The 18,522-nt window shown below is 44.0% G+C and overlaps 2 long non-coding RNA genes across 3 annotated transcripts in view; one reads left to right on the forward strand and one right to left on the reverse strand.

Annotated features, from left to right (window-relative positions):
• The window catches only part of LOC310845029, a 55,699-nt gene that overhangs the window by 5,470 nt on the left and 31,707 nt on the right, over positions 1–18,522 (reverse strand). The window lies entirely within an intron of this gene.
• Positions 130–11,950, forward strand: LOC310844890. The gene is made up of 3 exons (XR_014564375.1): positions 130–837; positions 4,497–4,654; positions 11,063–11,950. It is a non-coding gene; the product is annotated as an uncharacterized lncRNA (long non-coding RNA).

The following is an 18,522-nucleotide window of genomic DNA, read 5'->3' on the forward strand; positions in this document are numbered from 1 at the left end:
ACAGACAGCTTTCACAATGCAGGGAATCTTCATTCTGGCTGGTGCTGTTCAATTTATCCATAAATGATTTTCAGCCAGCAGTGAACTATAGGATGTCTAGCGAGGTTGAGCTGACAGATGGGTTGGGAGGACACAGGGCTGGCCAGAAGGCCTTTGCAGTGGTGGCACCCCAGTTGAAGAATGCCTTTCCTGAAGAGGCTCACCTGATGCCTTCTTTGTAGTAATTTTAGCACCAAGTAAATTATTATTCCTCTTAACCTTTCAAATATTTGTGTTTTTAGTGTCCTAGGCCACTGTTTACACATCTCATACTCCAGCTGCTGCCCCTGAGAAGGCCCTTTCTCCTGTGCCATTGAGCTATGCTTCCATTCTCAGTGGGATCACAGAATTGCAGAGCTGGAAGGGACCCAAGGATCATCTCGTCCAACCCCCTGCAATGCAGGAATCTCAGCTAAAGCATCCATGACAGATGGCCAACCAACATCTGCTTAAAAGCCTCCAAGGAAGGAGAGCCCACAACCTCTTGTGGGAGTCTGTTCCACTGCCAAACAGCTCTTGCCGTCAGAAAGTTCTTCCTGATGTTTATTCGGAATCTCCTTTCTTGTAACTTGAAGCCATTGGTTTGAGTCCTACCCTCCAGAGCAGGAGAAAACAAGCTTGCTCCATCTTCCATGTCACAGCCCTTTAGATATTTGAAGATGGCTATCTCCTTCTCCTCTTTTCCAGGCTAAAGAAGCAAGGAAGGGCTTTTCCTTCTGATGTTAGGGGGCAGGCAAGATTGTATGGAGTAGTTGATTCCTAAGTTATCCTGGACAGAAATCACTTAGAACTTTAAAGGTAATTGCCAGCACTTTGGATTGTGCCCAGAAACAAACATCTAGCAGGTATAGCCATTGCAGGTTCATGGTAAGATGTTCTCACCATAAGTTAGCTATCAATACTGGCACAGTGGCACTTCTTCCAAGTCCTGCATAGCAAAAAGCCATTTCACACAAGGGTTTTTTTTCCCCTATGATGACTCAATAGCAAGGAAGGAGAACCTAGAGCTCCACTCACCTCACAGAGTGTTTGTTGTGGGGGAGGAAGGGAAAGGAGAATGTTAGCCACTTTGAGACTCCTGAAGGCGGGATATCAAATCCAAACTTTTTTTTTCTCTCCAATCCAATGGAGCAAGTTTGTAAGCCACATGTGGACTGTCCCCTTTGCAAGTACAAGAGGCCAGTTGTGGCTGGTCCCCATTGGGACTAATTGGGCAGAAGACCAGCCAGTCAATAGTAGATGGTGCCAGAGGCCCTGATAGGCAAAGCCAAATAATTCTAGTGTTCTCCCCAACCACCACCACCCCTGCTAAATTCTGCAAAGGGCAAAACTAAGGAGAGGAAGCTGATGGCCAGGGTTGCCCCAGACTGCTTGTAAGTAAGAAAGCAGAAACTTGTGGGCTGGCTAAGGTTGGTGGGGCAACGTCCCATTTGCCCAGATAAGTGGTTGCTGTAGACAAGTCACAAAATCAAGGCTAACCCAGGCATCATCCCTCTCCCATAATACTAGAATTCCTGAGTGAATTCATTCCTATGGGTTAAAAATAAATAATTTGCAGGACTTAGAGATGCTCCCCAACTTTGGGTGATTCAGCCTCTGTGGACAGTTGACTTTTACCCCCTAAACTCAAAACTATGCTCCTCACAGGTTGCCCATCATAATGACAGGCATTTGACAACTTTTGCATATAAGGGAAATGTGCTCTGAGAGAGAGGAAATGTAAGAAATCCAACAGCCACCTGATAGCAATAAGAAAACAATTCAGAACAGCGAGTGCAGAAAGGCATTGTGCTTTTCCATTTGCCTGCTCCTCTCCCAAGAAATGGCTGCAGTTTGTGTTTATGTTGTTGTTTTCCAATTCTTGGGCTGACATACTTTGCAGTTCCTTTCCTGCTCAATAATTACAACCCTCCTCGGTAATGTACTGGAGGTGGCTTGAAAAGAGTAATTATGGTGAGCACTTTGATGCATGGTAATATTGCTTTCCATATTATTATCTTGCTTCCGTCTTAGAAATCATCATGCAAAACTGTCAAACCATCCAGATTTATAACTTGTCAGTCTACCTCTCCTTGGTTCAGACCTTCATAGACGCTGTTGTAAAATCATTATTTTCTGCACTGAAATGCAGATCATCATTTGGCATGACAAACTATGGTTTCTATTTATAATGGATAAATTAACAAGCCACCTCCAGGGCCAGGTGGCTGAAGACACATTTTATGCCATTTGGCATGATTTTATTTCCTTTGTGAACCAAGCACATAAGGGGACACAGCTACCGAGTCAATATACTTTTATTTGGAGTAAATAACACATGACATAAACTTGCTGGATCTCTTGGGGAACTCAGGAAATGGATAGCAATACTTATCTTTAGGACCCAACCGATTCCTGCAATCTTAATTTATTTTAAACAGTTTTTAATATTGTGGTTTATTTACTCTCACTCACCCTAGGACTTTGGGGTGAAGTATGGATAATAAATTGTAATAATAATAATAATAATAATAATAATAATAATAATAATACCTTTTACAAAAAATATAAAAAATTAAGATGTGATGAGACACCCTCCCCCACCATGCATCTCTAACACACTTTTACCGCTTGTCAAACCCTGCAATTTGCTGTTTGTGTTAATACCTTGCTTCAATCCATTTGTACTATGCAAATTAAAAACTGCATTAAAAATAATAATTTTTAAAACAGGTCACTTTTACCGGAAACCTCTTAAAAGTGATGGAGACGTAGCAACCTATGTCTGGTGAGAGCTATGCCTTGCTTAGTGACCTTGGGCTAGTCACACTTCTCTGAAGTCTCTCAGCCCCACTCACCTCACAGAGTGTTATTGTGGGGGAGGAAGGAAAAGGAGAATGTTAGCTGCTTTGAGACTCCTTCAGGTAGTGATAAAGTGGGATATCAAATCCAAACTCCTCCTCCTCCTCCTCCTCTTCTTCTTCTTCTTCTTCTTCTTCTTCTTCTTCTCGTCGTAATTAGTCCACTCCATCAGTAGATGGAGCTGTAACCTATCTTAATTGGCTGAAGCTTACTTATTTCTCTTTCTATCTCTGATTTAAGCAACTTCCTCTTTAACTTCCTCTTCCCATTTCCCCTCCTTGTTGAATTCATGCTATATATGTTGCTTGCAGTCAGTTAAGTTCCCCCCGCCCCCAAGAAGTATTTCTGCCATGTATGAGACTGACTGAGTTTATTTGCAGCAACAACATTCCATTAACAAAAACAGAGACCTGTACCCAAAAGTGGCCCAATGCATGAGTGGAAGTGTCATGGCCTGAGTCCTTGGAATCCTCAAGCAACAGCAGACCTGCTTCGGGGGCCATCCTCAGAAGACACACTGGAACCAAATTCCATGCATAGTACCACTGAATACTGAAGTTGCATATTTCCCTGTGGGCTCTAACATAGGCTACTGATTCCAATGTCAGTCAAGCAAAGCTACCACCGACCAAGTCCCTGGAGGCCAAAAGCTCTACCATTAAGAAGGTCCCGCTGAACCGATGAGTACTCACCTTTTAACAAGTGTATTTAAGCAGTCAGAAGGTGGTCCTTCCGTCTGGCTCCTCCAGGCTAGACTCTGAAGCTCTGGCAGTGGCAATAAGCACACAGCTGTAGGAAAGGCTGGCCCGAGATGTTTTGCTGCTTGGTGCAAAGGACAAGATGGCATCCCTACCAGTTCACATACAGAGCCTGACTGGACTTGCAATTGAATCTCACTCAACTCTGGCAATGGGACAGCATCATCTGCCACTGCAAGTTAGATTAGGGAGTGCAGAACAGGCCACAAAGCCAAACACCACAGTCCTGTAACGGGGGGAAATGGTTGGGTTGAGAAGGGGCTCAGCAAAAATGACCTTGTGGCAACAGATTCACTATGCCCAATGATAGGGCTGGCCCTGCCTGTAGGATTGCCACCTGTGGTTCTGAACCTCTGACTCCTTCATTCTAACTGAACGATTCTCAGTATTATCTCATTGGTAGATACCAGATTTATCATGCCCCAAAAATAATTTATTACTGGAGATGTATTATTTTCCCCTTGACCACAATCTTCAGGGTGATGTTAAGCTGGAGAACGAAATCAGGGAGGCATCCATGGAAGAGGAATGGTTGTAGTGATCGTAGTTGCCCTTCTACAGACTTGCCTAAAATACACGTTCCGGTCATGAGAAAGAAGTAAAAAATTCCAGAATGTGAATAGCAGTGCTGGTTTTAACTCAGAAAGAATGACAACAGATTTCAGGCTTAGAAAAATGTGACATCTACAGTGCCTTATTCCAGGAGGGAGGAGATGAAAATGCCAATTACAGCAGGTAGTTAGTAAGATATCATTGGAAGCCCCCGAGAGAGAGAAATTCCTGGCATTGATTACTGCCAGAACCAAACACAAAGTCAATTGAACATTTCTGACAGTCTTTGCATTTTTTTTAAAAAAGCCTGTTATCATCAGGCAGAAATCCCACATCCACAGGAGTCGAGAGGAAAGTGGAGGCGTCAGAGAAGCACAAAGACGTGCCTAACAGTTATAAGATAGCAACCAAGCAATCCACAAGGGGAAGAAGGGTTGCTGGATGCAGATGTTATCCGCATTCAAGTAAGAACAAAGGGATTCTGTTCCCCTTGCACCTGGACAAGGCATCACTGCTGCACTATGTAACAAGGGTGCAACTGGATCTCTTAAAAACAGATTAAGTAGTCTCTCTAGTAATTCCATATATAAAAACTTGGTTGCTTCCCCGCCCCTTTCCCTCTAAGAAGTTAGTAAAAAAGGTAAAGGGACCCCAGTCGCAGACGACTCTGGAGTTACGGCGCTCATCTCGCTTTACTGGCCGGGGGAGCCGGTGTACAGCTTCTGGGTCATGTGGCCAGCATGTCTAAGCCGCTTCTGGCAAACCAGAGCAGCGCACGGAGACGCTGTTTACCTTCCCGCCAGAGTGGTACCTCTTTATCTACTTGCACTTTGGCGCGCTTTTGAACTGCTAGGTTGACAGGAGCAGGGACCAAGCAACGGGAGCTCACCCCGTTGCGGGGATTCGAACCACTGACCTTCTGATCGGTGAGCCCTAGGCTCTGTGGCTTAGACCACAGCGCCACCCGTGTCCTTAAGAAGTTAGTAACCCTATGGATTTTTCTTTTCTTTTTTTTTATAAGATATTTATTAAAGATTTTCTTAATACAATAGAAAACAAAAAACAAAATAACATATAACTTTACAATAACCATATTTTCTTCGCTTCTTTGGACTTCCTCACATCTCTCGTTCCTGCGTTCCAAGTTTATCAAACTTTATCCAGCAATTTATCACCTTGTTTCAATTCTTATTTTATAATTTTCCAATATTGTGTCCCTAATTTTAGATATTTTTATCCAAACCTTAAAAGCTTAATTTTAGCATAATATTTATCCAAAATTTATCTTTTCTTATATTTCCAGTTATCTTCATATTCCTTTCACCTAACTTAATGGTGCCATATTATTTATAATCTTACATCTTTCTTAACACTCATACAATTTACAATATTTTTGTAAATAGTCCTTAAATTTCTTCCAGTCCTCCTCCACAGCCTCTTCTCCCAGGTCTCGGATTCTGCCAGTCATTTCTGCTAGTTCCATATAGTCTATCAGTTGCATCTGCCATTCTTCCAGTGTGGGCAAATCTTGAGTTTTCCAGTGTTTGGCGACAAGTATCCTTGCTGCTGTTGTTGCATACATAAAAAATGTTCGGTCCTTCTTTAACACCCTCTGGCCAATGATGCCTAAAAGAAAGGCCTCTGGTTTCTTAGGGAAGGTATACTTAAATACCTTTTTCAACTCATTATATATCATTTCCCAGAAAGCCTTAACTCTAGGGCAAGTCCACCAGAGGTGAAAGAACGTTCCTTCAGCTTCTTTACATTTCCAACATTTATTATCAGACAAATGGTATATTTTTGCAAGCTTGACTGGAGTCATGTACCACCTATATATCATTTTCATAATATTTTCTTTCAAGGTATTACATGCCGTGAATTTCAAACCGGTGGTCCATAACCTTTCCCAGTCAGCAAACATGATATTGTACCCAATGTCCTGTGCCCATTTTATCATAGCCGATTTAACCGGTTCATCTTGTGTATTCCATTTTAACAGCAAGTTATACATTCTTGAAAGTACCTTAGTCTTAGGTTCTAGCAATTCCGTTTCCAACTTTGATTTTTCCACCTGGAATCCTATCTTTTTATCCAACTTAAAAACCTCTTTAATCTGAGCATAATGTAACCAATCTCGCACTTTATCTTTTAGTTTCGCCAAACTCTGCAGCCTCCAATTATCTCCATCTTTTTCTAGTATTTCCCAATATTTCGGCCATTTGGCCTCCATATTGAGTCTTTTCCGGGCCTTAGCTTCCATTGGTGATAGTCACCTTGGGGTCTTGTTTTCCAATAAGTCTTTATATTTTGTCCAGACATTAAACACTGCTTTCCTGACAATATGGTTCTTGAAAGCCTTGTGACTTTTAACCTTGTCATACCACAAATATGCATGCCATCCATAAGCATTGTTAAAACCTTCCAGATCCAAAACATCAGTGTTTTCAAGAAGCAGCCAATCTTTCAACCAGCAGAAAGCTGCTGATTCATAATACAACTTTAAGTCTGGCAGGGCAAAGCCCCCTCTTTCTTTAGCATCAGTTAATATCTTGAACTTAATTCTGGGCTTTTTGCCCTGCCAGACAAATTTGGAAATATCTCTTTGCCACCTCCCAAAACACTCCATTTTATCCACAATCTGTAAAGTCTGGAACAAAAACAACATTTTTGGCAATACATTCATCTTTATAGCAGCAATTCGGCCCGACAAGGAAAGTTTCAATCTTGACCAACCTTCTAAATCCCTTTTAATTTCTGACCAACACTTTTCATAGTTATCCTTAAATAGACTCAGATTCTTAGCTGTTATAGTAACCCTATGGATTTTTCATTGTGGATTCTTGCATGCTAATTTTTAATTATGATCATCATCATTAAACTTAATTCATCTATATTGGGGGTCTCCAGGCAATCTGCAGTAGAGGGCATATTTAGAATACAAAAGCATTCTTTTTTATTTTATTTTTTAAATCAACAATATAAAACACATAAGAAGAGGAGAAAAGCCTGCTGGATCAGCCCAATGGCTCTGTTCTCACAATGCTATCCTGTTCTCACAATGGCCATCCAGATGCCTGCGGGGAACCCTCAAGCAGAATTCGATAAAACACTCCATCCAGTTAAACATATGACAGTTTGCAAAAAGATCCCTCTATTGACATGATCACCATATAGTATCTAAATCTAATTCCACCCTCTCAAGAAGTAGCAATCCATCACTGTGGTTATAATTGGTGCCCAGAGCATGGCAATTATCTGTATATTGTATTCTTCATGGAGATACTTTTTTAAAAAAAAATCGAGAAAGAACCTTTAAGACTAACTATTATGGCATTATAATATAAATATTATAACTATTATAGAGACACGGGTGGCGCTGTGGGTTAAACCACAGAACCTAGGACTTGCCGATCAGAAGGTCAGCGGTTCAAATCCCCACGACGGGATGAGCTCCCGTTGCTCGGTCCCTGCTCCTGCCAACCTAGCAGTTTGAAAGCACGTCAAAGTGCAAGTAGATAAATAGGTGCCACTCCAGCGGGAAGGTAAACGGCATTTCCGTGCGCTGCTCTGGTTCGCCAGAAGTGGCTTAGTCATGCTGGTCACATGACCCGGAAGCTGTACGCCGGCTCCCTCGGCCAATAAAGCGAGATAAGCGCTGCAACCCCGGAGTCGGCCACGACTGGACCTAATGGTCAGGGGTCCTTTTACCTTTTATTATGGCATAAGCAAATCTTTGCCAACCTGGTGCCCTCCTGATACTTTGGATGACAGCTTCCATCAGCCCTGGCCTGGTTGGGAGCTGTAGTCCCAAACATCTGGAGAGCAGCAGGCTGGCTTGCACCAAAATAAAATGAGTTAGCCTTTAAGGTGTCAGAAGACTTGTTGGTTTTACTGCAGCCGTCTAACATGCCTGCCCCTTTGGAAGCTGGTTAAACAAAATGGCAGAGACTGCAGTCCTATACACATTTATTTGGGAATAAGTCCCATTGAACATAATAAAATGTGCTTTGGAGTCGAACACACGCAGGATTACCCTGTGCTAAGTTGTCTGGTTCTTTCCCCTCCGTTAAGCTTACCTTTCTGGCTGTGTACACATTACTGGCTTAAAATGCAGCTAGGTTGTTCTTTTCCCGCAGTTTGAAGCTGGTTTTGCGGGAAATGGATCGTGGCAAATGTCATGTGTACACTGCTTCTCAAACCAGGAGTGTGTGCTTATAGCCTTTGTGCACAGGGCAATCTCCTGATTAAAGATTAGTTGATTGATCCAATGAGCTAGCTACCCCGTTAAATCTGCATATATATTTGCCTGTGGCAAAAACAATGCCTTGGGAGTGGGGGGGAGGAACAATGCTATTTTCACTGTGTTTGGATTATATAACCTATAAGCAGTGAGACTGAAGTGAGATGGGTGATACCATCTGCTATCCTGGCAATATTTGTATTAAAATCAGTTCTTTCTTTTTTTTATAAAAAAAAAGGCATTGCGGGGTTAATCATGGATTTTAGCCTTATTATAAAGATTTTAATTTGATTAATCAATCAAATTAAAGGCTGCAGCCCTACTATTTCAAGACATTCTGTTCTATTCTATTAGGTGAGGGATATGGGTGGTGGTGTGGTCTGAACCACTGAACCTCTTGGGCTTGCCAATCGGAAGGTCGGCAGTTTGAATCCCTGTGACAGGGTGAGCTCCTGTTGCTCTGTCCCAGCTCCTGCCCACCTAGCAGTTCGAAAGCACGCCCGTGCAAGTAGATAAATAGGCACCACTGCGGTGGGAACGTAAAGGACGTTTCCTTGAGCTCTGATTTCTGTCACAGTGTGCTGTTGCACCAGAAGCACTTTAATCATGCTGGCCACATGACCTGGAAAGCTGTCTGTGGACCTGAAAGCAAGATGAGCGCCACAACTTAACCGTCCAGGGGTCCTTTACCTCTGTTATGTTTTGTTTTGTTTTGTTCTGTTCTGTTCTGTTCTGTTCTGTTCTGTTCTGCTCTGCTCTGCTCTGCTCTGCTCTGTTGTTCTTTATATCACCACCTCTGCAGAGTGATCCCAGTCCTGTGTCTGGGCTTCCATCTCAAGGCAGTTATAACCTTGTCATTGCCCTTAGACTTCTGCTTCACTTTTTCATAGGACTGCCAGGCTGCAGCTCAAAGAAGGGGGATGCCCCTTTTATGTCCCTCCCATCACTGCAGAGCTTTTGTGTTCTGTTTCTTTCCTGCCACCTCCGATCAGTGACTGGCAGGGCGGGAGAATGACTGTGGAGATGGCAGAGTCCTGCTTGCCAACAATAGAGGCGAAGCCCTAAAAGCGTCCCGAAGAAAATTGGATTTCATAAAATGACAAAAATGTCATATAATAGTGAGAACGAATGTCACATTTCAGCAAAGGCCATATTTGGGAGCACAAGAATACACTTTTTCCTATAAAGGCAACACAAATGAAGTCATTGCTGAAACACATTGGGCATTTCATTATTTTATAAGGACATTTATTTTATAAAATTCTGTTTTTCAGTGCCGTTTTGAGGCTCTTTCTTTCTTTCATGTGTTTGGTGCTGCTGTCACCTTTATTTCCTCATCAATTAGACTTGCAGGAGCAGCTCAAAGATATTTTCGGCATGAGGCAAGGGACAAGATGGCACCCCCTTATTCCATGCACAGAATCCATCTCAACTGGCAGTTAAATCTTATTCACTTTTGGTAATGGGGCAAAATCCTTCCCTAGTCTGTTAACTATAATTTCTCGGTAATAGCAATGTGAATATGCTGGATTAGATGATGTCATGGACTGCCTGGATACAGAGGAGGGGTGGAAGGCACTCTCTGGGGAACCCCCAAGAGTACCCCCAAGAGAAGAAGGCTCAGAGCCGGGCGATTAGTGGCGGGACAATGATGAGTGGTCAAAGGGCGAAGAGGGAGCAGACTGGGAGGAGGAGGTGTTGGAAGCTGAAGAGTTCACAGGGCTTAGTGAACAGGAAGAGGTTGTGGCAGAGAGCAGGCTAGACTCAGGAGAGGAGGCTGGTGAGGAGGGGGCCCAAGAGGCAGAGATGAGACAGGCTGCCGAAGAAGCCAAGGAAGTGTCCCCCTCCTGTTGCGAAAAGCTCCTCCACCACCACCCCATTCTCCCAGAACACGAAGAGGAATGAAGAGTGTGGAGAAAGAGAGAAAAGACCAAAGGAGTCTCAGGTTGCTGAGGAAGGACCTGGGGGAAGAGTCTTAGAGAGTGGTGGGAAGGTGGGACCTTCCAGTTATCATAACTGCCTCATTGGCACAAGACTTGCGAAGAGTTGCTGTGCTCACTGGGCCTGTTTGCTTCTTTGAATAAAGAGTTGACTTCACTGATGCCAAGTGAGTTATTGCTAACCTGCTCCTGGAACCTATCCCTGGCAGATGACCTTCAAAATCAACCCATGTGGTGCAGTGGTTAGAGTGCTGGACTAAGACCTAGGAGACCAAGGTTCAATTCCCTTCTCAGCCATGAAACTTGCTAGGTGAATTTGAGCCAATCACAGTCTCTCAACTTAGCCTTCCTCACAGGGCTGTCGTGAGGGGAGAAATACATAATTGTGAGAAATACATAAATACAATCTCTTCTGGCTCTTTATTTGCTTGTTACAATTATAATCTACCTTTCTCCAAGGAATGCATAGCATCATGCGTGGTTATCCTCCTCCCTGTTTTATCCTCACAACAACTCTGTGAGGTAGGCTGAAAAACATTAACTGGCCCAAGGTCACTCTGTGAACTTCATTGTCTGAGTGGGGACTGGAACCCAGGTCTTCCACCACACTGGATATCACTGATTCAGTGAAATGAGGCAACTCCTGCCTTTCTTTCCCTTCCTTAAATAATTTTATTATTAAAGATTTTCAGGTTGTTTTTCTAACAAGCGGTTGTTTGCTTCTCCGTGTTCCACCTGCGTTGCTACCTGAGAATGCTGACGCAGAGCTGCCCAGGCACCACATAGCAGCTTGGCTCTGTTTTCGACATTTAAACCCCACTTTGGGATCTGCCACCGAGAGCCCAGGACTGTCATTCTTCAAAGGACTTTGGTTGTGCAATCAGTCCAAGGGAATCGTTAAATGGAAGACAATGAAAACAAACTTTAAATGAGATACTAAATGAAGGGAAAGGAAAGATGTCGTCAAAATGTCAAGGTTAATGTTTTCATAAAGCTAACCAGGGGAACGGTAAGCCAGTAGGAATGGTTGGGACTTAAACTTTGTAAAACCTTTTGCTTGCCTTAGACAGTAATGTTTCTCCTAGAATTGACTCACAGAGCCTTAGTTGTTGCATCAGGCAGCAGCTGACTGCGTACGCCAGACAGGACCATTAATACAAGGATGAGGATGTGGATCTCATGGACCAGTTAAGTGAAAAATGTTATTCAACTACCACCAGATCAATTGCTAGTGAACTGGGTCTCCCTTGTGCCTTGCAAGCAAAGGTCACCTGATTTCATAATTACTGTCATACTAATTGTGACTTTTTATATAGGATCTGATTGTTGTTATTCATGTTTGATGTTGCAGCAAAACCAACAGTCTTGTGACACCTTAAAGATCAACAGCATCCCCACCCCAATTGCTCAGCCCAGACACTGAAGTCCTCCTCCGAGGGTCTTCTGCCTGTTCTCTCACTGCAAGAAGCGAAGTTACAGGGAACCAGGCAGAAGGCCTTCTCAGTAGTGGCACCCTCCCTGTAGAACACCCTCCCTTCGGATGTAAAGGAGATAAAGAACTATAAAGAACTTTTAGAAGACATCTGTATCAGGAAGTTTTTAATGTTTAATGCTTTATTATGTTTTATATATTCTGTAAGCTGCCCAGTGTGGCTGGGAAAACCCAGCCAGATGGGCAGGGTATAAATTATTATTATTATTATTATTATTATTATTATTATTATTATTGGTGAGCTATTTTCTTCTTTTCTTTATTGCATAGGGTTTGTAATGTCCCATGCACCATCCTCTCTGAACCCCCAACAATCAGCTGATCACTTGAGTTTGCATTGCACTGCGCACAGAAGTTGAGAGAATCAGTTGAACATCAGAATTTACAAAATGCCATGCCTCGTGTTATGCAAGCCCTGGCAATCAGCCTGGGTGGGGAAGAGGGAAGGAAATGTGTGCACACTCTGGGAGTGGTAAATGTAGTTACAGGCCAGCCAGCCACGTAAATAATAATAATAATAATAATAATAATAATAATAAACTACCTCGCTGGCTCAGATTAAAACTTCATTTCTTGTAGCATTCAGTCTGCAACATCGCCTTTGAGAAGCTCATAAAATGGGTATGAATTCAACAACCCTATTGATCACCGGTATCGGGTATTCAGAGGTATTGAGAAATTCCAATGTTTTTAGAAGTTCAAAAAATATTTTTTGAGGGGGAAATAAGGGGAGGGGAGTCCTCCCAAGAACCCAGTAAGAACTGAGAGCATAGGGTGGGTTGGAAAAAATGGCATGAACTTGCTGGCTGGGACTGATGGGTGTTGTAATCCAAAAACATATGGAGGGCACCAAGTTGGCAAAGTGCCATGTTGTTATGTTTGGTTGGTTGGTTGCCTGCCCTTTACTGTAAGGTCCCAGGGCAGGTTGCAACAATAAAATGCGCAGTCATCAAAAACAAATTTTCTTCCATTTGATCGTCTGAAAAACCACTTTTGCTAATGGCAGCAAACACCACCATATCTTGTGGCAGTGAATTCCACCGGTTAATTTTATGTTGCGTGCTGAAGCGCTTTCAGTCGTCTATAGTCGCCTCCCCCATCTATTTTCTCCCATTTATAATTTGTTGTATCTCCATCAGGTCTCCTTAGAGTTTGCTAGACTAAAGGGACTTTATCCTTAACCTAAATGTGTTAGATTTATTATGGCTATTGCTATTGCCACCATAAAGGCTTGTGCAGGGGCAAAAGTAGGGAATACATTTGTAAAGAAAGGCGTTTGCCCCTCACTTACCTTCAGAACAGCCCTGTGAGGGATCATAAGATGGGAACTTAAGGCTGAAACACCATGTTATTTTCAAAACAGAACTTTTCTGGAGCTCCTAAACTGCAAATAAGCCTCTTTTTGCTGCCACAATGTATTTATTTCTAAAGCTTAATATTATTGAAGGCTGGTGTTAAGAAAAATAAAATGTTTGTTGTACTACTGGGACGTGATATGGCCAGTTTCACCCTGGTGATCAAACTGGCATAAATAGAGTTTATTAAAGCCTTGAAAAATGAGAGTTATAGAAAGAAAACCTTTGCCAGACCCTTCAGCTACAGCACTGCTGCCAATGTGCTCTGCCATAATAGATGACTGGTTTAAAGGAAAAGGAAAAGAAAAAAACACCCAACAACCTTGCTCTGAGGAGTCGATCACACATTTGGTCTGATTGCAACCCTGCTCTTATTTATGATGATGATAACTGGAGGGTACATCCAGTTTATGAGGCAATAATGCCATATGAGGCTGAATAAGCTGCAGTCGCAAGTGAGACCAATGATTCCTGTAGGTGTACGATGGCAAGAAGATGGCCCACAAGATGGAGTTGTTATTTTCTGATGCGGCTAATCCTAAAAATACATTGGAACTGAACTGAGCTACTGTGTACGGAAGCTGCTTGAAAGGCATGCTCAAAGCTGGAAAGCCGCCATTTTGATGTGGCAACTGGAAGGAGAACCTGTTGGGTCATTCCAAAGGTCCATCTGCTCCAGCATCATGTTCTCACAGTGGCCAACCAGATGCTTGTGGGGAGCCCCAAAGCAAGACCCAGAAGCACAGAAGAAGAAGAGTTTGGATTTGATATCCTGCTTTATCACTACCCTAAAGAGTCTCAAAGCGGCTAACAGTCTCCTTTCCCTTCCTTCCCCACAACAGACACTCTGTGAGGTGAGTGAGGCTGAGAGACTTCAGAGAAGTGTGACTAGCCCAAGGTCACCCAGCAGCTGCATGTGGAGGAGCGGGGAATCGAACCCGGTTCACCAGATTACGAGTCCACCGCTCCTAACCACTACACCACACTAGCTCTCTTCCCACATGTGATTCCACAACTGGCATTCAGGGGCACTCCATCTCTGACAGTCAAGGCCGTCTTTACCCGGAGACGCAAGGGGTGTGGGGCACCCTAACGCCAAATTCTGGGGGGCACCAGATGGCTGGTGGGCATGCAGCTTCCCACCCAAGCCTCTGCGGGGATAGCTCTCTTCCCTCCGCCTGCAGAGGCATGGGAGAGAGAGTTGCATGTCCCCCCTAAAACAAAGCTCAAGAACTTTGAGCTGCCCCCCTCAAAAAGAGCTCAACAACTTAATTCGGGCGCTGGGCGGTCTTTAGCCGCATATGCTAAAGACATAGGGAAAACAGTGTCATCCTAGTAGCCATTGATAGCCTGCACCTTCACGGATTTATCTAATCCTCTTTTTTGAAATAATTTTTATTTGATTTTAAAAGTATAAAATTATAACAATACAACCATACGTGATATGACACGATACGATAATCTTTATTGTAATTGTCCCATACAGAACAATGAAATTGAAAAAATCTACATAAGACATTCAAAAACAAACAAGCCAACTATCCCAACCTGGTTAGCCCCCTAAAAACTCTGATACCCCATTTTTAAAATACAATGTACTCCCATAGAGACTCCTTAAACTGCGTTTAAAACCAAAATTGCATTTGGATAGAAACTGTTTCTCAGGCGGCTAGTCCTAGTCTTTATAACCCTGTACCTTCTTCCAGAAGGCAGAAGCTGAAAGAGATCATTCCTCCGAATCTCTGGACTTCCCACCTTCCCCTCCGTGGGTCCTATTATTAAACCTTTTCTACTGCATCTTTTCCAATACTGTAGTCCATATTTTATATAAATCCATTATCTCCATAGTACGTGCTACATTATGAGCGTTATTGCAATCCTGCTAATGTTTTCATCTGCTTACAGTGATCTCCAAGATCACTATTAATCCCCCTCCCCCAATCTTTGTTAAAGTTTTGGTCTAGTCCAACAGCTTCATTTGCCATTCTTCTCTGGTAAGGACTTTATCTTCTTTCCAACTCTGGGCTAACAGCATACATGCGGCCGTCATTGCATACATAAAAAGTCTTTTCTGCTCCTTTGGAATATCACATCTAATCCTCTTTTGAATCCATCCATGTTGGTGACCATCATGACGGCCGCATTCACACTACTGAAGCACTATGAGGCCATTTTAAGCAGCCATGGCTCCCCCCCCCCCAAATTATGGGAAATTCGGTCCACTTCCTGGTGGGGCCAGGTTGCAGTCTGGCCACCTAGCCACTCCCCTCAGCGTCAGTGGCGGGATAGCATCCCGTGTCCCGCTGAAGGAGATCCTGGCCACATCAGGTTGCCAGGCAGCCAATCAGGTTGCTTGAGGTGAGGGCATGGCCAGGGACGATTTAAGCCATGGCGCGATTCTGAGGCTTCCTCTTTCAGCCTAAATTTTGCCCATTAACATTTAACCTAAAATTTTGTGTCTGGGAGATCATGGTCATAGAATACCATACCAAATATGTGCAGTGTCAGAATTGTGACTTGTTCTTTAGCACTGGCATTGCAGTGTTTCTGCTAGTTTTAGCATAATGGATTATTAGGAGTTGAGTATCATTGATTATTGACATACTCTGGATGACTGGTTCAGTTTAGCATCACAAAGAATCATTTTGTTGTATTTTCTTCAACCGACTTTGAATGCAGTAACTTCAGGAAAGGGGCATAAACTTAATTGTTATGTGGTTACATCTGTTGTGATTGCACTTTGATTGTAATCAAATTGACGCGAGTTGGCATTTTTTTAACAGATTCAGCCTGCAAATTTTTTATTGCTGAATAGATGTTCAGTAGTGCTCAAAAATATTGCTATTGGTCTTGCAGCAAATTAAGTATATCTCATGCATTAACTGCAATTACGTGTGAATAGTTTAGGAGAATGGTTGCATGCTCATCAATGACACTCAGCAAACCCAGCCACTATCAGAGAGGTTAATATCAGAGCAATTTCAGGCACAGCCCATACCTGAATGTTAGAGTCTTGGACTATGGTAGGTTTAAATCAAATTAAAACTTTGCTCTGGGGTGTGATTACATCGCTCAGTCTTCCAGAGCTGTCTTATTATTAGTGCTTTCACACGGGGAAAAAGAGAAGCTTTATGCCTCTCTGAGCCTGGATATATATATTTTTAATCCAATAAAAAGAGGGGCGTCATTTACATCAGAGGACAGCTTTTTGCTACAGATTTGCTGCCCTCCAGAAATCTTTCAGGTTGGAACTATTGTGTTTTTTAAGTGGCTTTTTCCAGGCTTCCGCACCCAAACTAACAAAAGTGAGAGGGAGTTTTGAATTTTCTACAAAAGATAAGATGTGTTGGACAGCCCAGGATTACAATGGCATTGTCTGCAGACGTGGAACTGAATTTAAATGCTCACAGACAAGAGATGGATTGATAGCTTGGTAGGTATTTGCAAGCCGTGGGGCTGTAGAGGTGGGAAAGAGAGACTGCCTGCAGAATTGACTTCACAAGCATTTGATGAGCTCAGTGTTGGAATTCTGCCTGGGTCAGAGGAATGTGCCACAACATAGGCACCGGCAGATATTCCTTGTCGACCTCCCCGCTGCTACTCCTGGCAGATAAGCAGGCGAGGTCTCGGCGATTCTTCCCAGATGTGAGAAGAACACACCGTTTCTTCTCTCTCCCCTTTGGTATCCCCAGGGAGGGGAAAGAAGCAGACAGAAATCTATTTACATCCTTTATTTCTGTCTCTTACATCAGTACAGAGAAACATGTATGCACTCAACAGCAGTAAGAATAAACTCCACCCATGTACTTCCAGTACGGGTCACATGACACACACACTGAGCTAACATCCGGTGCTCAGTACAGAATGGACTGCCCCTATGTTCCTATGGCAACAGTCACAGACATCCTGTTTGGCTTCCCAGCCACAAGCAGCTGACGAAGCTGCTAGAGCCTTTGCTTGCTGCTGCATTGGTGCTTTATGGTAACACTCAGCTCAGGACAGGACAGAATGCTCACCACATGCATGGTTGTAACTACAGTGGTACCTCTGGTTACGAACGCTTCTGGTTACAAACTCCGCTAACCCGGAAGTAGCTGCTCCTGATTACGAACTTTGCCCCAGGATGTGAACAAAAATCACGTGCTGGAGGTGCATGCGCAGCAGGAGGCCCCATTAACGAAAGCGTGCCTCTGGATAGGAACAGTTTCAGCTTAAGAATGGACCTCTGAAACGAATTACATTCATAACCAGAGGTACCATTGTATTGTTGAAATGCAGGGGCAATAGCAGGAAATTGCTACCCTGCCCTTGTACCACCACTAGGGGGACTCCTAACACCATGAAGGTACATGCAAATGAGCTTCTGGGTCACTGTCATTAGTCAGCTGCTAATATTTGCACCAGGCAGCAGTTGTTAGAATTCCTGCTCCATGATTGCAGTCATGGGATTGTTGTCTATCATATGACGGTACAGTGGTGCCCCGCAAGACGAATGCCTCGCTAAACGAAAAACCCGCAAGACGAAAGGGTTTTCCGATTTTTTAGCGGCTTCGCAAGACGAATTTCCCTATGGGCTTGCTTTGCAAGACGAAAGCCCATAGGGAAATCTCCGGGGACAGCGGGGAAGCGCAGCGCGCCTTCTCCTCTGTTCCTGGACCTGTCCTAAGGCTTGCGGTGGGAGGTCCGGGAACAGAGGACAAGGCGCGAAGGGCTTCTCCTCTGTTCCCGGGGCTTGCGGTGGGAGGAGGGTTTTCCTCCCCACCGCCAACATTCAGAACAGCATTCTGAATGTTGGCGGTGGGGAGGAAAGCCCTCCTCCCACCGCAAGCCTTCAGGACCGGTCCGGGAACAGAGGGGAAGGTGCGCAGCGCTTCTCCTCTGTTCCCGGGGCTTGCGGTGGGAGGAAGGTTTTTCCTCCCCACCGCCAACATTCAGAACAGCATTCTGAATGTTGGCGGTGGGGAGGAAAGCCCTCCTCCCACCGCAAGCCTTCAGGACAGGTCCGGGAACAGAGGGGAAGGTGCGCAGCGCTTCTCCTCTGTTCCCGGGGCTTGCGGTGGGAGGAAGGTTTTTCCTCCCCACCGCCAACATTCAGAACAGCATTCTGAATGTTGGCGGTGGGGAGGAAAGCCCTCCTCCCACCGCAAGCCTTCAGGACAGGTCCGGGAACAGAGGGGAAGGTGCGCAGCGCTTCTCCTCTGTTCCCGGGGCTTGCGGTGGGAGGAAGGTTTTCCTCCCCACCGCCAACATTCAGAACAGCATTCTGAATGTTGGCGGTGGGGAGGAAAGCCCTCCTCCCACCGCA

The sequence above is a fragment of the Podarcis gaigeae genome, assembly GCF_964106915.1.
Source record: "Podarcis gaigeae genome assembly, chromosome: 1".
Taxonomy (NCBI): Eukaryota; Metazoa; Chordata; class Lepidosauria; order Squamata; family Lacertidae; genus Podarcis; species Podarcis gaigeae.